Genomic DNA, 23,227 nt, shown 5'->3' with positions numbered 1-23,227 from the left:
AATATGAAGTCACTATCAGTGATTTGTGAAAGCAGCACATATGTTTGAAGAGCGAAAGTTTTAAAACTGAAAAAAAAAGTAGAAGAAAAAAGGAACGTTGTCACTAAGACCCTGTTTAGGAAGTAATAGTTCAAGAATTTTTAATTGTAGTTCAGAAACAGCCACTAAAACGTACGAGAATAATTCAAATCAAGTGTTGAGCGTGTTACAATAAAAGCAAGCATAAAGTCAGAAATGGCTGTTAGAGGAACATCTTGAAGTAATTTAAAACTGGTTTAATCCCTTAGCCAAAATGGTTACTATTTTGTGCAAATGTGAAGTTTTGGTGGGCACAGACCACGTGCAGTCCTGTTTTTCCAAATGCAAGACATGGGTGAATTCAAGGACATAGGCCAATAGTCGGTAGCCAGTCTTTGAGAGGTAAAGGGATATTTTTAACCTGCTGTATCACACTCATACAGAGGCAACAGGGGCAGAGATAAAACTGGACAGCAATACAGAGTCTAAAAGTATACTGAGACTGTGTGTAGTTATTTTTTAGCGTTAAGGATCACACCCTGCCACTATAGTTAATGCCAAAAAGTAAAAAATCATAGGACCCTTGACTTTATTAAAAATAAAACTGATATTTAGTTGGTTGGTTAATATTGATTTAGTATGATGTCATGCATTCAGTGTGAATGAAATCTGAATTAAATCTGAAAAGTGTTTCAGTGAAATTTCACTGAGTGCTTTTTTCATTTTACATATGAACAATAATAGCTAAAGCTATCAAAGTTATTTTAGTTTCAATGCTAGTATAAAGACAACATGTTGGAATTTTGAAGTTATAATTTACCACTTAAATTAAATTAAACTAAATTAATACATCCTTGTGTTTATATGTGCAATTCATCTAGCTGAAATAGACAATAGTTGTCAACAGATGTTTGTCATTCTCAGACAAGCCATCTGTATGTAAGTAGTTATATACTTTGGCATGCGTTTTAGTAGCTCCTTGAAGATATATCTATTGTCTGTTCAGCGTGGTAGTGTGATATATTTTGTTGCTCTTAATTCTTTATGAATCTTCTTTATGTAAATTTACAGAAATACAAAATGTTCAGCTTTGGAGCTGCCATTTTTGAAAAGTGCATCGACCACAAAGTAATCTGTTTATATCATTTACAGGATACATTTTTCTTTTGATTGATTGGTTTATGAAGTGGACTAAATGACTCCTCAATAGAAATTCACATTTATTTTGATTAAAGTATTTATGTGAAGCCTTTTTAATCTAAATGGGCTTTAAAATTGATTATGATCACAATCTAATCACAATATCAGAATCCATGTCTCCATCATGATTTCATACCACTCTAAAGAGTCTGTAAAGTTTTAACTCTCAAACAATATTATATGTCTGCTAATGTGATACTTATGGTTCTTTAAAACATGATCTTTTGAGAAGTCATTCATTCAAGTCATTTTAAGTCCAGTGACTTCAAGTTAGGACACCTTGCTAAGTAAAATTTCAAGCTGCATTATCCTGAAATATTTATATTTTTCTTAATGGGACACTATCACCTGCATCCTTTTAATCTCTGTATGATGTTTTACAGTTATAGGCACTCCCTAATGTACAATACAAAAACTGCAATGTCAATTTGCTTGATACTTTTTCCAGGTTTTTTTTAAAGCCAGGTCTTTTGTTTGTGTGTGTGCTTAGCTTACATGCAATACTTCTATGTGTGTCAGTGGGAGATCTTCTCGGATACAAATGTTCCCCTCAAGAACTGAAACCAAAGAAAAGTGTCTGCCTCTAGATGCGCTCTATTTGTAAAAAATGATTTTGTGTTCACCCACATGCCTCTGCAGTGTCTCCACTTCTGTGCATGTGTGTGTATGCATGTGCACGTGTGTGCGTGTTTCTGTGTGTGAGCTAGATTTATGGTGGTGAGTCCTAGTTTCAAAGCTGCCATTAATTAGCTGGAAGACACTATTGTCAGCATTAAACACAGATTGAACAAGGCGATCCAATCAAACAAGAGCACGCACACACAAACACACGTCCGCACACACACATTCAGTTCATATATTATTTAACTGATGCTCATATTATTGTTAGAAAGTGCCAAGTTGAGTGGAGCAATAAAAGTAAATGCACTAACAATACCCTTGAGGAACAACACGGAGAGTGATTCAATAACTGTTTTATCTTAATATGTTTGTCAAAGTTAATCCATATGATTGTTGGTAATGCAGCTACATGTTGGAATAAATAGGACTAGACTAGAAAATTCATTGCATGGTATTTGACACATGTGATTTATATCAATAAAAGGCAGTAAGTGAAGCGGTTCAAGAGGATAACTGTTAACAACACTCTAGAGAAAGACTCATACATTCACTCTGTTTGTATTTATCTGTCAGCTGTGTCGGTGGGTCCTTGGGAGAGAAGGAGAGACGCATTCAGATATAAATAGTACCACTATTTATATCTGTACAGGAGAATATACAATACTAATATATGTATTCAATATGTAATATTGTATTGTAATATATGTATTCAATTTTCAATACCTCACACTACACCAAAACACAATTTTGTGGTTATACTCGCAATCTACAATATTTAATGTCTGCAGTTGAAGTGTTTTTTTTTGTGTGTGTGTGTGTCCCTCCTCGCTCCCTTGAGTATTCTCACCTCCTCAACCTCTCTCAACCTTTCCACCTTTGCACATTCCCCTCCTGACTGAAACTAGGCCTCCTTCTTTTTTTCCTTATTTCCTCTCTTTCTCCCATTACTCTGACTCTTGCTTGTGTTCACTCCACTTTTTTCTTGTATAGATATTCCCTCTCTCTTCTTCTGTATTGAGATATCCCCTCACAGCACCCCCAGTGACCCTTTCCATGACCACTGACCTCAGGGGTAAATGCAAGGTCCCATCTCACCATGAAATAAAGACATTAGCTTCCTCCCACTGTCTGACCCCGCTCACCTGCCTCATCTTCCCTCACCCCTTTGTCTGTATCCCTCTCCCTAAATCCCCTCTGTACCACCTCCTGTTCTGTTTTCCTTTGCTTCTTTTCAGCCACTATCATCGTTTCCTCATTGTTCCTCCTGTTGTCTGCCTGTTTAAAAAGTTGCTGCTAAAATGTAACTTTGGTATTTTCAAATTGAAATTGTCAAGTTTTTTTTACGCTGTCACACTGTCTATAGCTACACGATGATGTGTTGATATGTATTTCTCTGGACATTGCACTCTAAAACTAAGATGCTTTGCTCCCTATCGCTCCTTGTTTTTATTCAGAAGTCTGAATCCATATACTTCTGCACTTACTTTTTTACTGATGGGCTAAAAGGTTTTTATTTTTTTATGCCATCATCTTGATTTTCAGCAGATGCATTGCTTAATGAATGGTTTTGTATAACTCTTCTTATTGTGGTAAATGGTCAAAAAGATGAATTGAATGAACACTTTATCATTTTAAAAAGTCTTTTTTCTGACTTAGTGCTTTAAAAATATATTTGTCCCAAAATCTAGGTTGTGTTGTTAATTATAAGGATAACAATATTATATTCTTATACGCTATATTTTGCAGCAAGCTAACAACAAACTCTAAATGACTTGGAAAGATTGTAAAATATGCTAAACATTTCCCTGAATTATACTTTGAAAAGAAAAAAACAGTTTTCATCATTTTTGAGGTTGATTGTGAATTGTATTCATGTGTAGTTGGGGGTATATATTTGCTCCTTGAGGATGAGCTACAGTAGCTTTGTAAGTTTGTGTGGCTCCATCATTAGTGTGTTAGTTTTTTATCCACAGGGTAAAAAAAGTGTTCCCATGAGAGTACTGTTCTTCTCTCCCTCATTCCCTTGTTCCTGAGAAAAGGAGCGATGGAGAAAACATTAGTCTAGAGCAGTTGTTCACAGCAGCAACCCAAGTCAAGCATGTCACCTGCGTGTACTCCTTTGCTTTATGCATATTCATAACTTTTTCCCATCTCAGTATATAGAACACAAAAACAGAAAACAGCGTACATACCTCCCTCTTTTCTCACATCTCCTCTCTACTCTAAATCCCTTTTACTTCATACTAAAATGCTTCTTTGAACTTTACAGAAAGCAGAAGAAATTTACTTTTGCCACTGCAGAAAAAAAGTAAATGCGTTAAAAGTGCAAAAATGTAGCAACACAAGAAAACAGCTTTGTGTCCAGAATCCTTCCAGTTTATTCTTTATGTAGTGACCCAAACTGGCGTAATTTAGCAAGCAGCAAAGCAGCAAAGCATAGACCTCTTTCTTCCTGCTAAAACATCCTTCCAAATTATAAGTGCATAAACTGAGTCTAGGTTTTTCCTTGTCCCACTCAGTCACATGTTTTGTTTTGCTTTCTACAGCTAGTAATCCTCTGGTGAGTTTGTCCTTGGCCTACTGTCTTTTTAAAGCAGCAAACAGTCTGGGGAAAAAAGCCCTGTGCCTTGTGCCTTCTGGCAGCTAAAACCCAAATTTCTCATTTAAATTTTTCCTCTGGCAAAAAAAAGTCAGTCCAGCTAGCTTGTGGGATGGCTTACATGTTTTTCTGCAAGGCAGTTTAAAGACAAAAATGCTGTTTATAAGCCCAGAAAACATGTCAGCTGAAAAACATCATAGCCCATGCTCCATACTGACAATTTCAGGAGGATGAATTGTATCAACAAGCTCAGTGTTGGACATTCACACACCTTTCTTCAGAGAGGGCAAAAGGTGTAGCACATATACAAAGAAAAAACAGTCAAAAATGTAATTTGAGGACTTCTATGTTGTTGTCAGTCTTGATTTTTGAAGCAAACATTTAAAAGCAAAGGTTAGACTTAGACTAATGATTAAACAAACTATGAGAAAATATGTATCAATAATTAAGGGGACACTATGTGCAATGGTGGTCTGCTGTTAATTTTTATGTCCTATATACATAAATTAATCATGTTTGAGGTAAATAGAGGAATAAAATATGTGCTTATACTTAACCAGAAACTTCTCATATGCCAATTATTTATTCTTCTGTGGTAACGTCACCTTAAAAATAAATCTTTTTGTATTGTTAGGCTGTGAATTTCTCCAAATTAGCGAAACAGCGCCCCTTCAGCTTATTGGGAGAAGTTTTTCACAGTTAGTCGGCTAAAGAGAAGCTAGGTGAAAAACACCAATGCAAAAACGTGTTTAGTGTTTACTGTGATAGGTGAAGAACAGGAAGACAGAATGTGAAAGCGTGAGGAGGAAGAAGGGGAGAGAAAAAGGCGACTAGTAACTCCTAGTCTTAATAACTTAGCTAACATTACACAGTGCCTGTTTGAGACTAATTAGCTAGCACCCCTTGGATGAACAAAACGAACAGAAAGCAACTGTTGGATTAAAGAAAAACGAACAGAAAGAGCGACTTTCGATGACTTGATTTAAACTCCAGTAAGTTTAAATTCCGGGTATGTGGTGAGCCTACGCTCTATTTACCCCACTCACTTTTTGTTTGCACAGTATTTGTTGAAGTATTTTGGATGTTGGTTGTTTATAAAGTGTAAATTCTTCATAAATTTTGTTTCTTTATGAACGAATCCATGAAAAAACAAAGAAAAAAGATATATTGTTTAGTTACGTTTTACAAGTACAAAAAGCCATTGTTGTTTTAATGTAGCTGGTCTTTTATTGTAGAAATCATTTCCTTTTTTACTAAACATTTTGCATTTTCCTTTGTTGGTTTCATACTCCCTGTCTGTTTTTCTGTTCTTCTTTCTGATATTGCCTATGTTTTTCGTTTATTTAAGTAATTTTTGGCCTCTATCTGTGAAGGGCACTATGCAAATAAATATTGCTTCCTTGCATGCCTTGCTCAGCACCATGGAGAGAGCATGCTTGTGCTTTACTTGTATTCGGTTGGTATCTTTAAAGAGGCATGGTAGTTGTTTACTATTTGCTTAATATTAAGTAATTATCTTTATATATATGAGATTTGGTAGGATTACAGATGATACATAAATATGTGTGGACATAACTCAAATGTAGTCAGTAAGTTTTGTATTGTTTGTTTTTAAGTAGTCTTGAAAGTAATAGTTTTGTGTAATGTAAAATTAATGTCATGTGTACTTGTACTTGGGGTGGCTGTGGCTCAGGACCGGAGCATGTTGTCTGGTAATCAAAAGGTTGTTGGTTTGATCCCTGGCTCCTTGCCACCTGCATGTCAGAAGTACCTTGGGCAAGACATTGAACATCAAGTTGCCTCTTATGCATTTATTGGAGTGCGATTATGTGATTTTTAGGTCAAATCTGCTTAGGTGTAGAAAAAATACACGTATGTGAATCTATGTTCTTGTAGTAAGAAGGCACTTTTGAGTGCTCAAATTGAGTAGAAAAGCACTCGATAAATACAAGTCCATTTGCCTTTAATTCCCTTTGCAATGTAGTGTTTCAAAGTTTGGGCAGTTGAACGGTTCTTAAAGGTATTTGGCTGGAGATGCAACATTCAATATCTTTTTTTTTAAAAAAGGTGGAGTTGGTGTTGTTCCATTTCCACCAACAGGTAGAGATGCTCTCCTGTCATTGATTTAAATAAATTGGCCTTTTTATGTGGGTCCATTGTCAGAGCAGCTATTTGAATCCGTATCATCCTTAGATATGTACTTAACTTTGTCAAAAGTTCACATATGAAAAAAGCCTTTATAAGTACCTGGGAAAGACCTACTGCCTATATGGTTACATGACAGGCTAATGGTATTCTTATGGAAGTGACTTAATATAGCATTTATACTGTTTGTATGGTGTATAAGAGAAAAAGAGAAGAGGTATGCTGCAGTCAGGGTTGTGGGAGAGATTCTCTAGCTGTGTGTTTGATTTGCTTTGGTTTACAACAGATGGGCCTACTGCGACCCACAGGCAAATACATGCAACCCCCTACCCCAACCGGGTTTACACACATATACACGCAAACACTTACACATGTATACAATGACTGCAGATAGAGTATATAACAATGATGTTGAGAATATACATTGTTGATTTTGTGGTTAATGGTAGGTCTTTGTCAGAGACATAACACAAAGACAGTCATCTACTTTTGGTGCAGACAGATCTGCAGATATACTAATATTTGTGTAGATATGTATAGCCTAGGGGATGGTATCAATATTTTAATCCATTTTAATCAGCTAAAGTCAAAGAGATAAAATTTCAGTCCTTTATTTCCTTTACTTTACATCTGTACACCTCAGTCTGCTTTCAGACTGAGTTAGCTTTGTAAGAATAAAAAGAAAAGCTCTCAGCAAAATAACTAAAGGTTCTTCAACACTATTGGAACTACACTCGGTACAACAGGATTGTATTTTTCTTACCTTAGTGACATACTGGGGCCACTCATACTGGCCAGTTTTTCCAGTTCAACACTATTACACTAAAGGCTCTGATCTTGGATGGCGTGGGTGTCATGTTGAGACAATTTGTGTGACCTACAGACACACACCTTTAGTCCATGGACCCACAGGGGAAGACATAATTCACACAGTTAACATGTCAAATAACGCTGAAGGTCAGCACAGGTCAATTGGAAAAGAAAAGAAAAATGAAGATGAGGAGAATAAAGTGCAGAGTGGAATTTAGGAGAGGAAGTGAGTAGAGCGCTTAAAGAATAAAGACTGAAAAAAGTAAGACAGAAAGAGAGAGTTAAGTGAAAATGAAAAGAAAGAGGACAAGGTAAAGAAAGGAGTTAGATTACAACATTTTAAAATCAAAATCTATAGGAAAGAAAACGAATTCTGTGACCTCTGTATGAAGGCATCGTCCTCGTCATCTGCATATAGGGCTACATGGTATGGACAAAATCTATTGGATGACAATATTAAAACATCTGTCGTTTCATGTTATACTCTCATCTAGTTTGCAAATGAGAAGGTGCTCAAAATAAACCTGACTCAAACATTAGACCAGGCATTTTCCTGTGGCATGTCGTATAGTATTGACTCAAGAAAATAATAGCATATATTATAACTTATTTCTATAAATATATGGTTTTGTGCATTGGTCACTCAACACTCACAACGCAAAGCCGAAAACGCTTCACCAAGTCGAGTTGTCTCGTTTATATTACCCGTGTCTGGCCAAAGTATTGGAGGAAATCGTAGCATACTACACTGCAACAACAGACATGTCAACAAGCTAAACAACGCATCCCTGTATCAGCTAAACAGTGCACTTCACCCAAGACTGGACACTCTGTAGTCGATGTTTGCAGACAGGCTAGTTTGCTGACGACCATGCAGGAGCAGCAATGAGGACACAGGGAAGCGCTTGCGTGACTGTGTGGGGTCAGCTAGTGTGTTACTATGGGATAGCACCAGCTAAGGCCCATATTTATTTCATTTTGATTATTTAATTTAAGTGTAAAAAGAAATAGTGCTTAAAATATGAAATAAGATAACAAATGATTTTTTTTTTTTTTTTTTTTTTTTTTTTTTTTTTGGCCTGTCCCGTTTGGCTCTTTTGCCATCAGAATTGTTGTCTAAAGGCAAAGAAAGATGCCCAACGGATTTACTTTACCAAACTGACCATCCCAACCTTGCCGTAATGGTCCATTTGATTCACCTTTTATTGTTTATTTTATTTTCACTTACTGAATACGGGACAGACTTGACTGGGGGAAAGAAGGGGAGAAAGAAAGAGGGAAAGAGAAACAGCTGAGAAGAGGGACGGGGGAGAAGGGCAAAAGACAAAAACCAACCGAACGGGCAGAGAAAAAAAAATGCATATATCAATCACCTGGATCACCTGCTGAGAAAGAAAAAAGAAAGCAAGCAGAAGAGAACAAGAGTAATAGAATAAACAACATCACAATGATATATGGGAATATGACAGTAAATACTAAATGTTAAACATTATTGTGCAGCACATAAGATCAACAGAACACAGTGTGCTTTGAGGTAGGAGCCAAAAAGGGTGTAGTTTGTGGGTGTGATCACCCGTGTGTACACCTGTGAGCATGGACGCGCTTGTTTTTTGTTTTTTTTAAAAGGTTCCTTCATGTAATAATCTGCTAGAGGGTGTGGGGGGGCCACAGCCCCGTCCTCCAGGGCATGAAGCAGGTGTGGAGGAGATCAAAACTCCAGACATCCAGAGGCCCCCAGAACACAAGAGACCAAGGAAGACCAACAGAGGGGCAGCTGCGCCACTGTCCCGGAAAGAGCTGAGGAGAGTCCCAGATGAGGGCTCACTCAGCAGCCGCGGAGCAGAAGCCAGGGGGAGTTGCAGTGACGCGCCCGTGAGCTCCGCCGGCAGCCAGCTGCGCCTGAGTGACCGAGCCCCAGGCCGAGAGGCCGGGGGCACCCCACCTCCGAAGTGGCCCGAGTGAGCCCCAGGCTCCAGGCCCCGATAAGCGGCCGCCAAGGAGTGAGCCGGTGTGTACCTGGACGCCCATCCCCGGACACAAAGAACCACCAACGCACCGATGTCTGAGGGGGTCCGCCACTGGCAGGGGAAGTGGTGGTAGGGGGAGATAGGCCTCCAAACCTTGGAGGGCCTGAGATGTCCCCAGAGAGGTGGCGCCTGACACCCAATCTGACATATAGACACAGACATACAGGCACACACAGATACAAACATCCATTCCCACCCCCATGCTCTCATATGCACTTACTCCACACTCAACCAACGTGGAGACAGACATAAAGAGACGTTGTACACACGATCACACTCCCCAAGCGTACTCTACAAACCGGGTCTAGGTGCCCTCGCCCCTGGAGGGGGGAACTGCACCCAGACCCAGGTGGTGTTTCCCTTTTCCCTGCGGTGGGGGGAGGCAGACCGCCCCGACTCCGCAGCAGCAGGAAGGCTCCACACTCCAGACCGCAGTCGGACGGCCAACTCCTCCTCCTAGCCCCCCTGCTCCAGCAGGTCGCAGAGAACGGGGGTGAGAGAAGACTCCAAACCTCCCTCCACCCGCTCATTGTAATGTTGATGCATGTGTGTTCTAAGGTGCATTTAAAACCCAGGAGGGCATGGAGCTACCTGCCAGAAAGCAGCAGGTAAGCGCATGGTCCCTCCTGCTAGCCCTCAATGTCTACGTGTATTTAAAATTGAGAGGTGGGCAACGATGCCAGGGGACTCCGTGTATCGTGCCCACCCCCAAGATCCTATATGTATGTGTAATGAGAGTGTGAGTAATGTGAATGTCTAAGTTGTGGGATAAAATTGAGGCAGAGGCAGCCAGAAGGGGACAGAGGGGGGGGGGTAGCCTCCTCTGCACCCTGGTGACATACCCCTACTCCAAGGCCCTGCATGTGTGGGTGGTTGTGGTGGAGCGGGAAGAGGGAGGCAGCTGGAGATGGGGAGGGAAGGAAGGGAGGGGCAAGTGACCCCTCCCTGGGGCCAGCTCCCCCGCTGACCCCAGTAGGCACCCCCATACTCCGCGACCCGCCAGGGAAAGGGGGCCCAGGCCCATCCAGACCGGGCCCAGTGCAGCAGCGCCGCCCGGCCCCACAGAGCCCGGGACAGTCCACCCAACCCCACCACAGAGAAAACTGCACCCACCCCACCATCCACTCATCTTCCAGACTACATAAGACAATAAACACCCAGGCTGAGATCTTCCTCCACCTCTCCTGTATCTCCCCCTCCTGCAGAGGGAGCTCCTGAGGAGAGGAAAGCTCCTGCAAGATGTGACAATCTCCCCCACCAGTTGAAGAGCCCCCCAGGTGGCTCGACGCACCGGCGGCACCCTGCTCCAGGGCTGGGCCCCCATGCACCCACCCGCCCACAACCCCGGCAACACACCAACCAGGACCCAAGCCCCCGAGGCCCAGTCCGGGTCCCAGCCCAGAGACAGAGCGCCCCCAGAACCTCACGCCCATCCCGGACCCACCCAGGGCCAGCCAGGCTACCAGGTCAGTAACCCACGTCCGTCAGCACAGACCCTCCCCTAGCCCCGCTGCACGCAGCCGCGAGGAAACAGTCACCGGAGAGCCAACAGAGCCCCTAACCGGACATGACCGCTACCCCGGGTTGAGCCCCCCAAGGGAGATGCCTCCGGGGAACCCCCCGACGCCCTAAGCCTGTCCCTACCCCCACACCTATCACAACAGTGAAGGCGGGACCAAACTATGACCCCCCACCCCCACTAGGTGATGGAGCTGATCAAAGGAGCCCAGAGCAATTGATCTGATGTGGTGGCAGAGGCTGTATCAAGACTAATGTAATCTAATAGATAATTTCTAAATGATTTCTTATTATTTTATGTGTGATTTTGGTCATATCACACAGCCCTATCTGCATAGCAGATACTGCCTAAGGGAAGCACGTATAATCTAAACGGAATTTTCAATTGGGGCAAGTGATGTTTTTTTTAACGGTTTAACTACTGCTAGCTTGAATGCCTGTGGTATGTAGCTGATTAATAGAGATGGGCTGATCATATTTAAGACTGAATTTAAGATTGAAGCAATAATTAATGGTAGGACTTCTTTGAGCAGTCTTGTAGAACGGGGTCTAAGAGACATGTTGATGGTTTGGAGGAAGTAATTACTTATTTAGTAGATTATTTCCTATGTAATTTATTTTAATGATTTTTTTTTTTTTTTTGCAGATTTTTGGTTTGTTTTTTGTTGGGTTGGAAGCAGACATAATCTCTAAGGGGGTGGGGTTTTGGGGAGACAACAGGAGTTTTTGGAGTTTAATAAATTAAAAAAATTCCTAGAAATGAGAACTGTTCTATCCAAAGAGATAGCGGCCATCTTACCTAACAAGACCAGGTTTTCCGCAGATTGTTTCCCAATTATCTTTAAAGCCCATATAATTTTTTTCACATCAACTGAATTCTAAATTCTTACCATCCAAATTCAAGTAAAAAATGATAGCTACAGTGGCTGCTGTAGGACAAACAACTCTGGTTATTTTTCATCTGTAGTGAGTATAGGCTGTCAGTCCACTCTTCACCTTGGCTGTCAATACATGTCCATGTCTATTTGCTCTGGAGGAGACTGTAAAACTCCTAAAAAAAAGAAGTCCATTAAGAGTGTATATTCTAAGGAATTCCTCATGTGCACCATTGAGATCTTCTGATGTACTGTAGGTAATTCCCAGTTCTATCGTATACTATAAAAACTAGAAGATGGCCACAGATGTATTTATAAGTCTGTGGCTCAAGACTTATAAATATGTTATTGTATTAATAAGTTACAATAATTTATTGTATTATTTTCAGTGTCATTTACCTATAAACGTTTCCTCCATTTACACTTAAAGGGTTTCAATGCTACTACCTAGAACTCTATATATACAACTAATAATTAGATTTTGCAGTTTTTCTTTGTAGATTTCAGCTGTTACACATTCCAGTACATTATCAATAGCTGTCATCATATTACCCAGCACCTTAAATTTCAAATAGTTTGTGGTCCAAGTACTAATATTTATATACTAATATTAATATTTTTCCCAGCTTCTTGGCTATGTCTGCATTGTGTTTGTTTAGATACTCAGTTCTAAAGATGTTAGATTGTTTTAGTTTTCTTCAGTGTTTCAGCAATGCATTCTTGTGCCGTCTGTTTACAAACCTTAAGAAAACAGCTGGTTTGTCACTGATGTTTCTCATGGGCATGCCTCAATATTGTCACAATCCAGTTCGATCCCTCTTGACTGCAGGAAAGCAGCTACCTGTTGCTCTGTGGAGCTGACATCCAGCTCCCAGGGTTCCTCACTGCTATCAGCAATCACTGCTGTGCGTATGACCAAGTTTTTATATGGAGCTCAGAAGCAATCACATTGATCGCCTGGAGCAGTGGTCCCCGACCTTTTTTGGGCCACTGACCAGTTTATGTCTGGTCTTTAAGGTGTCGCGGATAAATACAACAAAATTAAAACCAGTACGGGTACTAAAAAAAGGAAGATTTATTCATAACACATAGCAAAAGACCCAGGGAAACCGAGTTATGGACCGGTTATGGACTCATGGACTGGTACCAGTCCGTGGCCCGGGGGTTGGTGACCGCTGGCCTGGAGTGTTGTTCTAGCCAACTCTTTAGGTACATTATCTTCTTCTCCTTCTCCACTTTTACAGAAGAATTTTACCTCTACTCATTGTCACCCATAAGCAAGTTCAGTCAGCTGTTAGTTCTTCCAACTATTAGCCTAACAGCTTGTTGGCTACCACACAACTATGCTGCTCTGCTCCAGTGTCCAATATCAAGGTCATAATCCAGAAATGGTCATACTAGGAGTTTAAGGCTATTATTCTGATGGCCAGCAAACAATGGCCAAAAAGGTTAGAAAAGTCAGATAAAAAAGTCGTCAAAAGATCCAATCACCATAACACGACAACTCACAAACAAGAAGCCAGACTCACAAATAGGAAACAAGTGAATCTAACATTATCTGAAATGTAGCCAATAAAATTTCATCTGATGTGAAAATGTAATCAAAATATTTAGAGACAAAAGTGTGACTTTTAGGATGCTTGAGTTAGCTGGCATGATGTAGTGTGTAATTAGATGTTATCATTGTTTATCCGGCTCGTTATCATCTTTCCAGAGACAGGACAGTCAACACAATGGTATCTTGAATGAAGAGGAATGTTTGTGGCTTCAGCTCAGAAGATAAGACATTAGTTAGGTTAATGATATCATGAGAAAATGATCATTAAAATATTCATGTAGAAATCTTAACCAGATATATTTAGCCTGAAAGAGCTATTTGTGATCTTTTAAGTAAAAGGCACAATACATATGTGGGTACTGCAATCAAGATGGTGAGGCAACATGACAGCTTCCACAAACAAGTGCCTGTATATTTTTCCTTTTAACAGTTTTTATTCATTATCAGGAAAAGCATAAAAACATAACAAAGCAGACAAACAAGAAAAAATAAACCCAAAGAAAATCACATACATTTAAAGTCTTTACATACCTTTGCAAATACACATATGGGGAAAAGAGAAAGGAAGAAAAAACCCGTTCAGTTCATGAGAACACATAAATTGTTGGAAGACATAATTACACACTAATCATTTTATATTTAAGAATACACAATTTCTTTCTATTAACTAACTTTAAAAATTATTTACTAAACCTTTAAAGAAATCAAGTTCCATTTTAGTTTGAATAATTGCACAAACTATATTCTAGTGAGCATTGCTTATTAGTATTTATTTATGATTATGTGCCTAAAAAGACACATATCCTGCTCATCTCTTTTCCAATCTTACTGTTGTAGTCTTAGTCTCTTTCCTGCCATCTTTCCCTTTGAGTGCTTGTCTTCTCTCCTCTTTCATCTTCACTGCCCTTTCTGCCCTCAGCAGCAAACCTGTGCTTATTAGAGAAAGAGAGAGAAACACAGAGTGATGGAACGCGAAGCCAAAAAGATAGAAAGAGAGAGAACGGGAAGAAATAGAAAGAAAATTTTGCTTGTCAGGGTTTCTGTGTGTGTGTGTGTGTGTGTGTTTGTGTGTGTAGCATGCGTATGTGTGTATTTGTCTGAGAGTGAGTGAGAGGAAGAGAGAGAGATTTTTGCTTATCAGACAGGAAGTGGATCTCTTACAATAGCATTCTGACGTTTCCCCTTCTCTAATGTGGAAAACTGTTAAGATTCCTATTCCAGATACCAGGCACACACACATACACACAAACACACACGTCACAGTGGTGCAGATAAGATGCAGCTGCTGTGTTAGAGACAGAATCACTGACTCAGCCATATGTATTCACAGACTTAAGACAATTACTAATTCACACTAACACAAAGGCGCACACACAGACACACGATCACGCATGAGGCTTACATACATTACGTACAGTTTCATATTTGGTATTCAGCTGATGCTCAAAATACAGTTACACAAACACAAAACATAAAAAAGGAAGTAAATGGCAAGAGAAAAAGAAATTTGGTTTGCAGAGATGAAGGAATTGATGATTAGATCGAAAGAAAGAGGAAAACATTGAGTCACAATAAGCAAGAGGGAGTTTAAGGAAAAAGAACAAAAGAGATATTGTTGGCCCTAAAGGCAAGGAAACCTAAAAGAGACACAAGTACACGATGTGTTAATAGAATTGCCTGAATGCCCTCCACTGAGAATGTAATAAATGTCATTTTCTGTACTTTATTATCAATTCAAATGATTTAACAGTGATGAAATCCATCTAATTTAACTGAATGTTAACTCATAAGAGCTTTAGTTGGTCTTTCTACGAAAACATCTTCTAGCAACTGGAAAGCAGAGGTGGGACCAAGTCATTGTTTTGCAAGTCTCAAGTAAGTCTCAAGTCTTTATCCTCAAGTCTCAAGTCAAGTCTCAAGTAATGTCAGGCAAGTCAGAGTCGAGTCTCAAGTCACTGGTGTAAAAGTCAGAGTCAAGTCACAAGTCTGAAACTTTGAATTTCAAGTCCTTTCGAGTCTTTAAAAAAAAACAACGAAAAAATAATGTTGCAGTTATGCTAAATGTAAATGTTAGACCATGTAATTTTTAAATCTGTGTTTTTCTCAACACATGACAAAATAGTGAACTTAGAAAATATACACAAATTGTGAAATTGCACCTCTTTAAAATGCAGCTCAATTAAACCTAGCTCCAAGAATAATTTTCACCGACAGTTCTGAGATAAGCTGCATGTTATTCTTGGATGCGGTTGTAGGACCAGCTTTAAAATCGCATGACAAAAATATCATACACATTAAAAAAAACTGTATCACCAACGTAGCCTGGACAACATTTGCTAGTTAGATGAAGTCAGCTATCTCATCTTAGCATATTTATATGCATATTTATAATTATACGGTTCTTGGAGTGAGTGCATACACTCATGAAGTTTAGTAACTTCAGGTCACTGCAACAAGCCCAGGTACAGTTTACCGCCGGATGGGTGCAGGACCTTGAAATGCACCGTGTAGAACGAAAGACATATCATAAGTTTACCAGTCTCACAAATTGTCGTCATAAATACACATTCGTTAACCGTTTATTAATAGGACCTTTGAGCTCAACGGTAATTAATTAGTAGTGGAAATAATTTCTGGTAGCATCACAGAAATGTAGCAGTGACAATAATACTGTATGCTGTAATCGTACTGGGCAATTAGTGATACAAAAAACCTGTTTTATCCTGTGAATAAAAGTATATGTTTTTGTCAGTGTACCATAATAACAGAAGCGAAACACAATATTGTGTCAGGATAATTTACTATTTATGCACAATAAATAAAGGAGCATAGCGCGACAATTTCTGTTCAGCGCCAGACTTGCTTGTAACCTATATCACTAATTATGTTATGAAAATGACGTATTAACTACTAAAAAACACTGACCTTCGTGTAAATGCTTGGAGCAGACTAACCTGTGAGCTGGAGTGTTCTGGGACGTTATATTTGGTCTTTGAATGGCTGCAATCCAGTCGCGTCTTTGTTACTTCAGAAACATGGCTTGAACAATTTCTCTTCAACGACGTAATCCGATAACAACCGATCTCTTTACCCGTCGGCTTCCCGTGGCTGTCATGCGACCGGCTATTGCAGTTAATAATACAACGGCTTCTTGACATTTTTGTGTTTCTTTTTATCGCTGTATAACTGATTTTAATTGAAAGCCTGCGTGCGCTAGTACCGCTTGCCACGAGTTCCCAGAATCCTTTGCGGTTCTACCCGTGAATGACGTCACATTTTCAATCTCTATATAATATGCAAGTTAAATTTTATATTTGGGGTAAAATATCAAGTCTTTTCAAGTAAACCGGTTCAAGTCCAATTCAAGTCCCAAGTCATTGGTGTAAACGTCCAAGTCAAGTCACAAGTCTTAGAACATTTTTTCAAGTCAAGTCTAAAGTCATAAAATTAATGACTCGAGTCTGACTCGAGTCCAAGTCATGTGACTCGAGTCCACACCTCTGCTGGAAAGTAATGCATTGTGTTTTGTGTTTGATGTGTAATTAATAGAAGGCATCAGGATGGGCATGTATGCGTTAACAGTTTCTGTCACCTCAAGCACAAAAATATTGCCCCTTTTAGTAATTATTAAGGCTGTTTTGCAAAAGAAAGAATACATTTGATTAATTGGATTTTTTATTATATTCTTATTGGCTCAAATGCAGTTTATCCAATCACAGACCGTATGGGATCAAAGGAGACACTGGTTGTTAAGGCAGGTCATCCCAGCTCAACTATCTCAGTAGATGACTGTTTTTTTACTGTTTTGTGTTTTCAAACAAAAGTAAACAGAGGAATAGGTATTAAAATATCTATTATATTGTACAAATGTTAAATTAGGTGTGTCTAGACCCTAAAATGCACAGGCAGTGTTCTACTGTCCAATGAAAATGCAAAAAAATAAAATAAAATGTGACATTTACTTCCAGAGCAGGGAAAACCAGAAAAGGCTCCTCTTACTTGGGAAATTTATAGAACAGTGATTCTGTATTTCATTTGCTTGGTCTCTGTTAGATTAGGCAATGTCGGACTATAGATTTGTTTTGTGCCAATTGGCTGTAATGGGGTTGTATTTTAAAAGGTAGCAAACATTATTGAACATAAATATTTTAAAGTATCCACTGAGTTCCCCAACTTTAAAAATTGCGAGTATCACCCAAGCTCTTGGAGCCTGATTAATTAAATAACAAACTGACAAAAAGGCATAATTAGGAAATTGCTTCTGTGGGGAATCTGTACAGTGAATATCAGTAAAGAATGGAAAATAAGGATTGGCAGGATGTGAGACCTGTAGATGGCGTAACAGATGGAGGTATGATGCAAGAGTAAAGGGGAAAAACGTGGCGCAGAAAGGCTGAAAGCTTGACAGTTAGAATATCCATGAAAAGTGTTGCTTTGAATCCTGTTTTTCATCTCAGTAAACCAGAATGATCCGTCTCTAGTCCAGAGCTGTTAAAATGTTTACATACTGTGTGTGTGTGTGTGTGTGTGTGTGTGTGTGTGTGTGTGTGTGTGTGTGTGTGTGTGTGTGTGTGCGTGTGCGTGTGTGTGTGTGTGTTTGTTTGGAGACGGAGAGAAAGATTGGAAGAAGTGCAAGAAAATAGTATAACAGGTGGAAATGAGGTAGGATGGGGCTGGAAAGAGCGTGCCTGTGTTTTGTGTGTAGATTTGTGTGTTTGCTTGCAGTTACTAGAAAACCCTGACATGTATGTGTGGAAATGTTTCTCAAAATGTTTGTTTTACTTGTCACTAAAAAATGGCAGTATGACTGGCCAAGCAGAAGCCCCATTGGATTTGAATGACTTTAATAAGAAAAATTAAGAACTAAAAAATACACTCCATTATTTAATTAAAGCTTGGTGAGGAGCGGAGCTTTTTCTTATTGGTGTATTAAAACAACATTCAACCGAATGGATATAACTGAACATCAATCAAGCCTTTTCCTAGTGAATTTACAAAGTTACTAATCAGGCTCTTCAGTACCAAATAAATCAGATTTTGCACTGTAGAGAACTTTTATAGTTCTACTGTGTATGGTGACATAACGAAGCCTAACACGTTTTACAACAGCCATCAATGACTAGATAGAGCTAAACTCATTTTACATTCTTTACAGTCTAAAATGCACATAGACTAAACTGTAACTTTCCCTGGTCACAAGCAATGGTGAAGAATTTTTGCACATTTACTTTAACTGGTAGAGGTGTGAAATAAGGTTGGGCAATATTTAAAATTTTTCCATCCGGCATTCATCAGTCCAATAAATGGCGATAGGCGATATATTCGTGCAGTTGACTTCTTAGTGGGCGGAGCACTTTAATCATGCACAGACTGATTTGTGCGTGTAGAACATATAAGTGTTATAAGTGAATATCTAAGAGGTTCCTGAGTGTATCGCTTTTTATTTAAGTGAACAAAGGGTTTCCACTTTACGGCAGGCTGCCACACTGGCAGAGTTTAAGCTAACTCATTAAACAAATGCTGTAGGACATGATATCCCTCTGCGCTATAAGTACATCCTGGAGAGGTAAGAGTGGGCCAGCTAACAAGGCTAATGCAGTTGTGGTTTTAAGATCTAGGCCCAAACTGTGTTTCTTCTGCCACAAGCCTGGCCATGTGGTTGCTAATTGTGTGAAACTGGCACTCAAGCGGAAAGCGCATCCGAAGGGAAAAAGGCCGGATTTGAAAACAATAAGCTGTGGTTCTCAAACCGACAAGGTTGCCAGGCCCAGCAAAAGACCACACTTGGGGCATAGTTGCTCCTGTGCTCAGTGTAAGAGGTCAACTAGCCCTGAGCTGCCGCTGGTTGACCATTTCTCAGGTCCTCAAAATGACCTGCAGGGGGACAGATTATGTATAACACCACTACTCAGACCCGCACCCCTGGCTAACAAACATGCCTGTACCCCTGACCTGACCCATATGGAAAATAAATAGTAAAAACATATATGATTTACTCATGAAAGTGGCCACTGTCTCATTACTTTTAGGGGAACGTAACAATAAGTATTGATTGGAGGGAATATTCTACTGTTTGTTTCAGTATTAATATAGCTACTATCTATCTATCTATCTATCTATCTATCTATCTATCTATCTATCTATCTATCTATCTATTTGAGATACACCAAATCGCACAAAAGACTTCAGAGATATTTTTTTTTTTATGTTCACTGGAAGAGACATTTTGATTTTTAACTTACGTTTTGTTTCATTTTGTATTTGTTGTTTGGTGAAGTATGTAAGATAGATATACACTGGAACGGCCTGTAAACACGGTTATAGTGGAAAAAAGAAGCCAGTTTCTCTTTGTTTCCCTCCCCACCATTGTGGGGATTTTTTATTTAAATAATTATTTTTTTGTTTTTTTCTGAACATAGGCTACTGCCTTTCTTTCTTTCTGTATGAGTTTTGAGTAAATGATTCGCTGCATTTAAACGCACTCTGAGCAGGGTGCATGTGCTTGCAGCTGGAATAGGGTTTCGTTAAAACAGTGCTATTCTTTTTCCTGTTGACTGCTTCTCTTAGCTTCAACCAACATTATTAGCAAACTTACTCATGGGCAAATAAATAAATCTCTCTTGTAAAAACGATCGGCGGAAGGCTCAGCCTATCATTGATGGTTGATAAATTTCTCCAATCGCCTAAACCTAGTGTGAAATAAAGCTTCCGTACTGCAGCTGTAATTGGTATTGTTACTTATTTATATAAATGCCTTTGACATAACAATGCTTCTTGGCAGTACATCTTGTAGTACTGTAGTGTTAGAAAGTATCTCTATTTTCCCTTAAATGGTGCCACATTTGTAAGGAAAATGTGTTTATGGGTTGAGCAGCATAGTTGAATAGGTGGATTACACCCATGAAAAACTTGCCAATGCCAAAAAATGCTTATTCTGCTGTTGACTCTTGTTTTGAGATACATGTACCCCAGGTGCTGACAATCAGGTGCCTGACTCCATCCTCTATCCTTTGGACTCATTCCAGAACTTAAGCTACGGTCATTTGAAAAAGAAAGTTTTCACAGGACTCTGTGCAGTCCTGTGAAAAACTAAGTATGGCTTTATAACTTCCATAAGGATTAAAAGGTTGTGTAGCAGCCAGATTTTGCTAATCAAATGCATGCAATTAATGGATCTCTAGCAATTGTGATGATCTCCACAAAAGCAGAGGTTTTGGCAGTTCAATGGTCTGGAGCATTCAGGTACGTATTTAAACAATGCAAATGAGTGAGTGTTGCAGTAAATTTACCACAAGGTTAGACCACACAATGTTCAAAAACTATAAAAAACAAACAAACAAATGAGCAAAACTCTTGACTCCCTTTCCAAATCATTTGTAGTCTGGCCCGTCACTTTTGTCAGAAATAAAATAGCAAAATAGTAAAATAGTTAGAAGACTTGAGCAAAAGTTTTGCTCAGTGTCACTTAAAGAATTGGGGGGGAAAAGTGTAATTAAAGCAGCCTTTCCACAAGTGGCTTTGTAAACCTCCAGAAATTAATGCTATCTTAAATGCTTAAAAATTACTCTTAATAACTGTATCATCTGAAAGATGCCAGAATTCGTACTAAAATGGTAAATAAGAGATCTGGCTCAACAGGAAGAATTTACCTAGAAAAGCCCAGAAAGGCTTGAAGTGAGTGGTGTTCCCTTTTACCAATGATGAAAGAGAGATCAGATTTTTTATATGTACCACAGTGGGGTCGACTATTGTCTGACTGATGAACAAACAGTTGGGCCATCCCCAAATCCCAGTTGGAGTTTACACATACACACACAAGCACACACACGCACACAGTAAAATCCCACTGTGTGTGTGAACAAACAGAGGATGAAAGGCAAGACAACGAGGGGAAGAGCACATATAAAGAGCTGCTGTTTTATTAATGAACCTGGAAACAGGCTTGGGATTCTCAGGATGAGAGAGAGAGAGAGAGAGAGAGAGAGTGTGTGTGTGTGTGTGTGTGTGTGTGTGTGTCTTGGGCTGTGCACCCGCACAACAACAGAAACCAAGGTGGGTGCCTGGACAGTATTGACAGACACACACAGACACACACTCACAGTCTCTAATAAATTCACCCTAATTCATTCTCTCTTTTCTCTGGGGAAGAGCCAGCAGTTTGCCTGATCCAAGGAAGCTTCACGTTACCTTCCCTAAATAATTGATGCTCTCTCTCTGAGTTGCACTCACTTGCTCTTCTTTTTGCTCTGTGTTTCTGTCTGTTTTTCGTTTTTCTTCCCATCTGGTTAATTTTTTTCTTGGTCTTTTTTTCTGTCACTATGTCTTTGTTTCTTCTGTCTTTCCTCCTTTTCTTCTCTCCTGTCTCATTGTGTATCTGAATCACACACACACACACACACACACACACACACACACACACACACACACACACACACACACACACACACACACACACACACACACACACACACACACACACACACACACCATAATGGTTCACTGGGCAAGCTGATAAGAACGTGTAAGCAGTTTGGGAGATTTGTCATAAAATTGCATTTTTTCCAGAGTTTTTAGAAAGCCAGGTCCTTTGGGTGTGTGTGCATAGCCTATATATTTCTGTGTGTGTGCGTAAAGGGGTGGCATGGTGGTTGAGAGGTTTTTTGGATGGGAAATCTTCTTGGGTACAAATGTTCCCCTCAAGAATTGAAACCAAAGAAAATTGTCTGCATTTAGAAGCACTGTGTGCATGAAGGGTTTTGTGTATATGCACATGCTTCTGCAGTGTGTCCATTTCTGTGAATGTTGAAGTGTGTGTGTGTGTGTGCGTGCATGCGTGTGTGTGTGTGTATGCACGCATACATGCTGGCATAGGGACCTTCTTCCCTCACTACCATAGGGACCTGACCCCACTAACCAGGGGTTAAGTGCTCCTTCTCTCTTTCTCTAACATTCATTTTCTCTTCTCTCTCATTCAGATTCCCTTCCCTTTTCTTCATTTCCTTCCATTGCATTTTTCTGTTTCTATGCTGAGGTTTTTACACTGCAATCCAGATGCACACTATTCATATTCATTTCAAATTTCAGATTTAGGGTATTGAGGCTTTCTGTTCATCTCAAAGACAACTTTGTCTTATGAAGTAATATCATTAAAACAGAAGGTCTGAGAGCAAGAGAATTGCCATTCATTTTTTCTGTTTACAAGTTTGTCCATTCATTGCGGGCTTTAATGGATACACCTGTAGAGTTAAATGCAATCCTGTACAGCAGCTCTGGTATGAATTATACGTTTACAAAGTTTACACATTTGCGCTTTGTGCTGACACTATTAACACTGTGATATTAGTATGATTATCATGCACTATATTGCCAAGAGTATTCATTCACCCATCCAGATCATTGAATTCAAGTATCCCAATCACCTCCATGGCCACAGGTGTATAACATCAAGTACCTATAAAATCAGACTGTTTCTAAAAACATTTATGAAAGAATGGTTTGCTCTCAGGAGCTCAGTGAATTTCAGTGTGGTACCATGTTAGGACATCATCTGTGCAACACATCAAGTCTGAAATTTTCTTGCTGCTAAATATTCCACAATCAGCTGTTGTTAGTGTTATAACTAAGTGGAAGCGACTGGGAATGACAGCAACTCAGCCATGAAGTGGTAGGCCGCATAAAATCACGTAGCATGGTCGGTGGATGGTGAGCAACATAGTATGCAGAGATCCCCAGCATTCTGCAGAGTTAGTAGGTACAAGCCTCCAAACTTCATGTGACCTTAAGATTAGCTCAAGAACAGTACGTAGAGAGCTTCCATGTTTCCATGGCTGAGCAGCTGCATCTAAGCCTGTCTAAG

This window comes from Astatotilapia calliptera, chromosome 1 (assembly GCF_964374335.1).
Source record: "Astatotilapia calliptera chromosome 1, fAstCal68.1, whole genome shotgun sequence".
NCBI classification, from domain to species: domain Eukaryota; kingdom Metazoa; phylum Chordata; class Actinopteri; order Cichliformes; family Cichlidae; genus Astatotilapia; species Astatotilapia calliptera.
The sequence above is the reverse complement of the archived record's forward strand: the minus strand, read 5'-3'. Positions refer to the sequence as shown.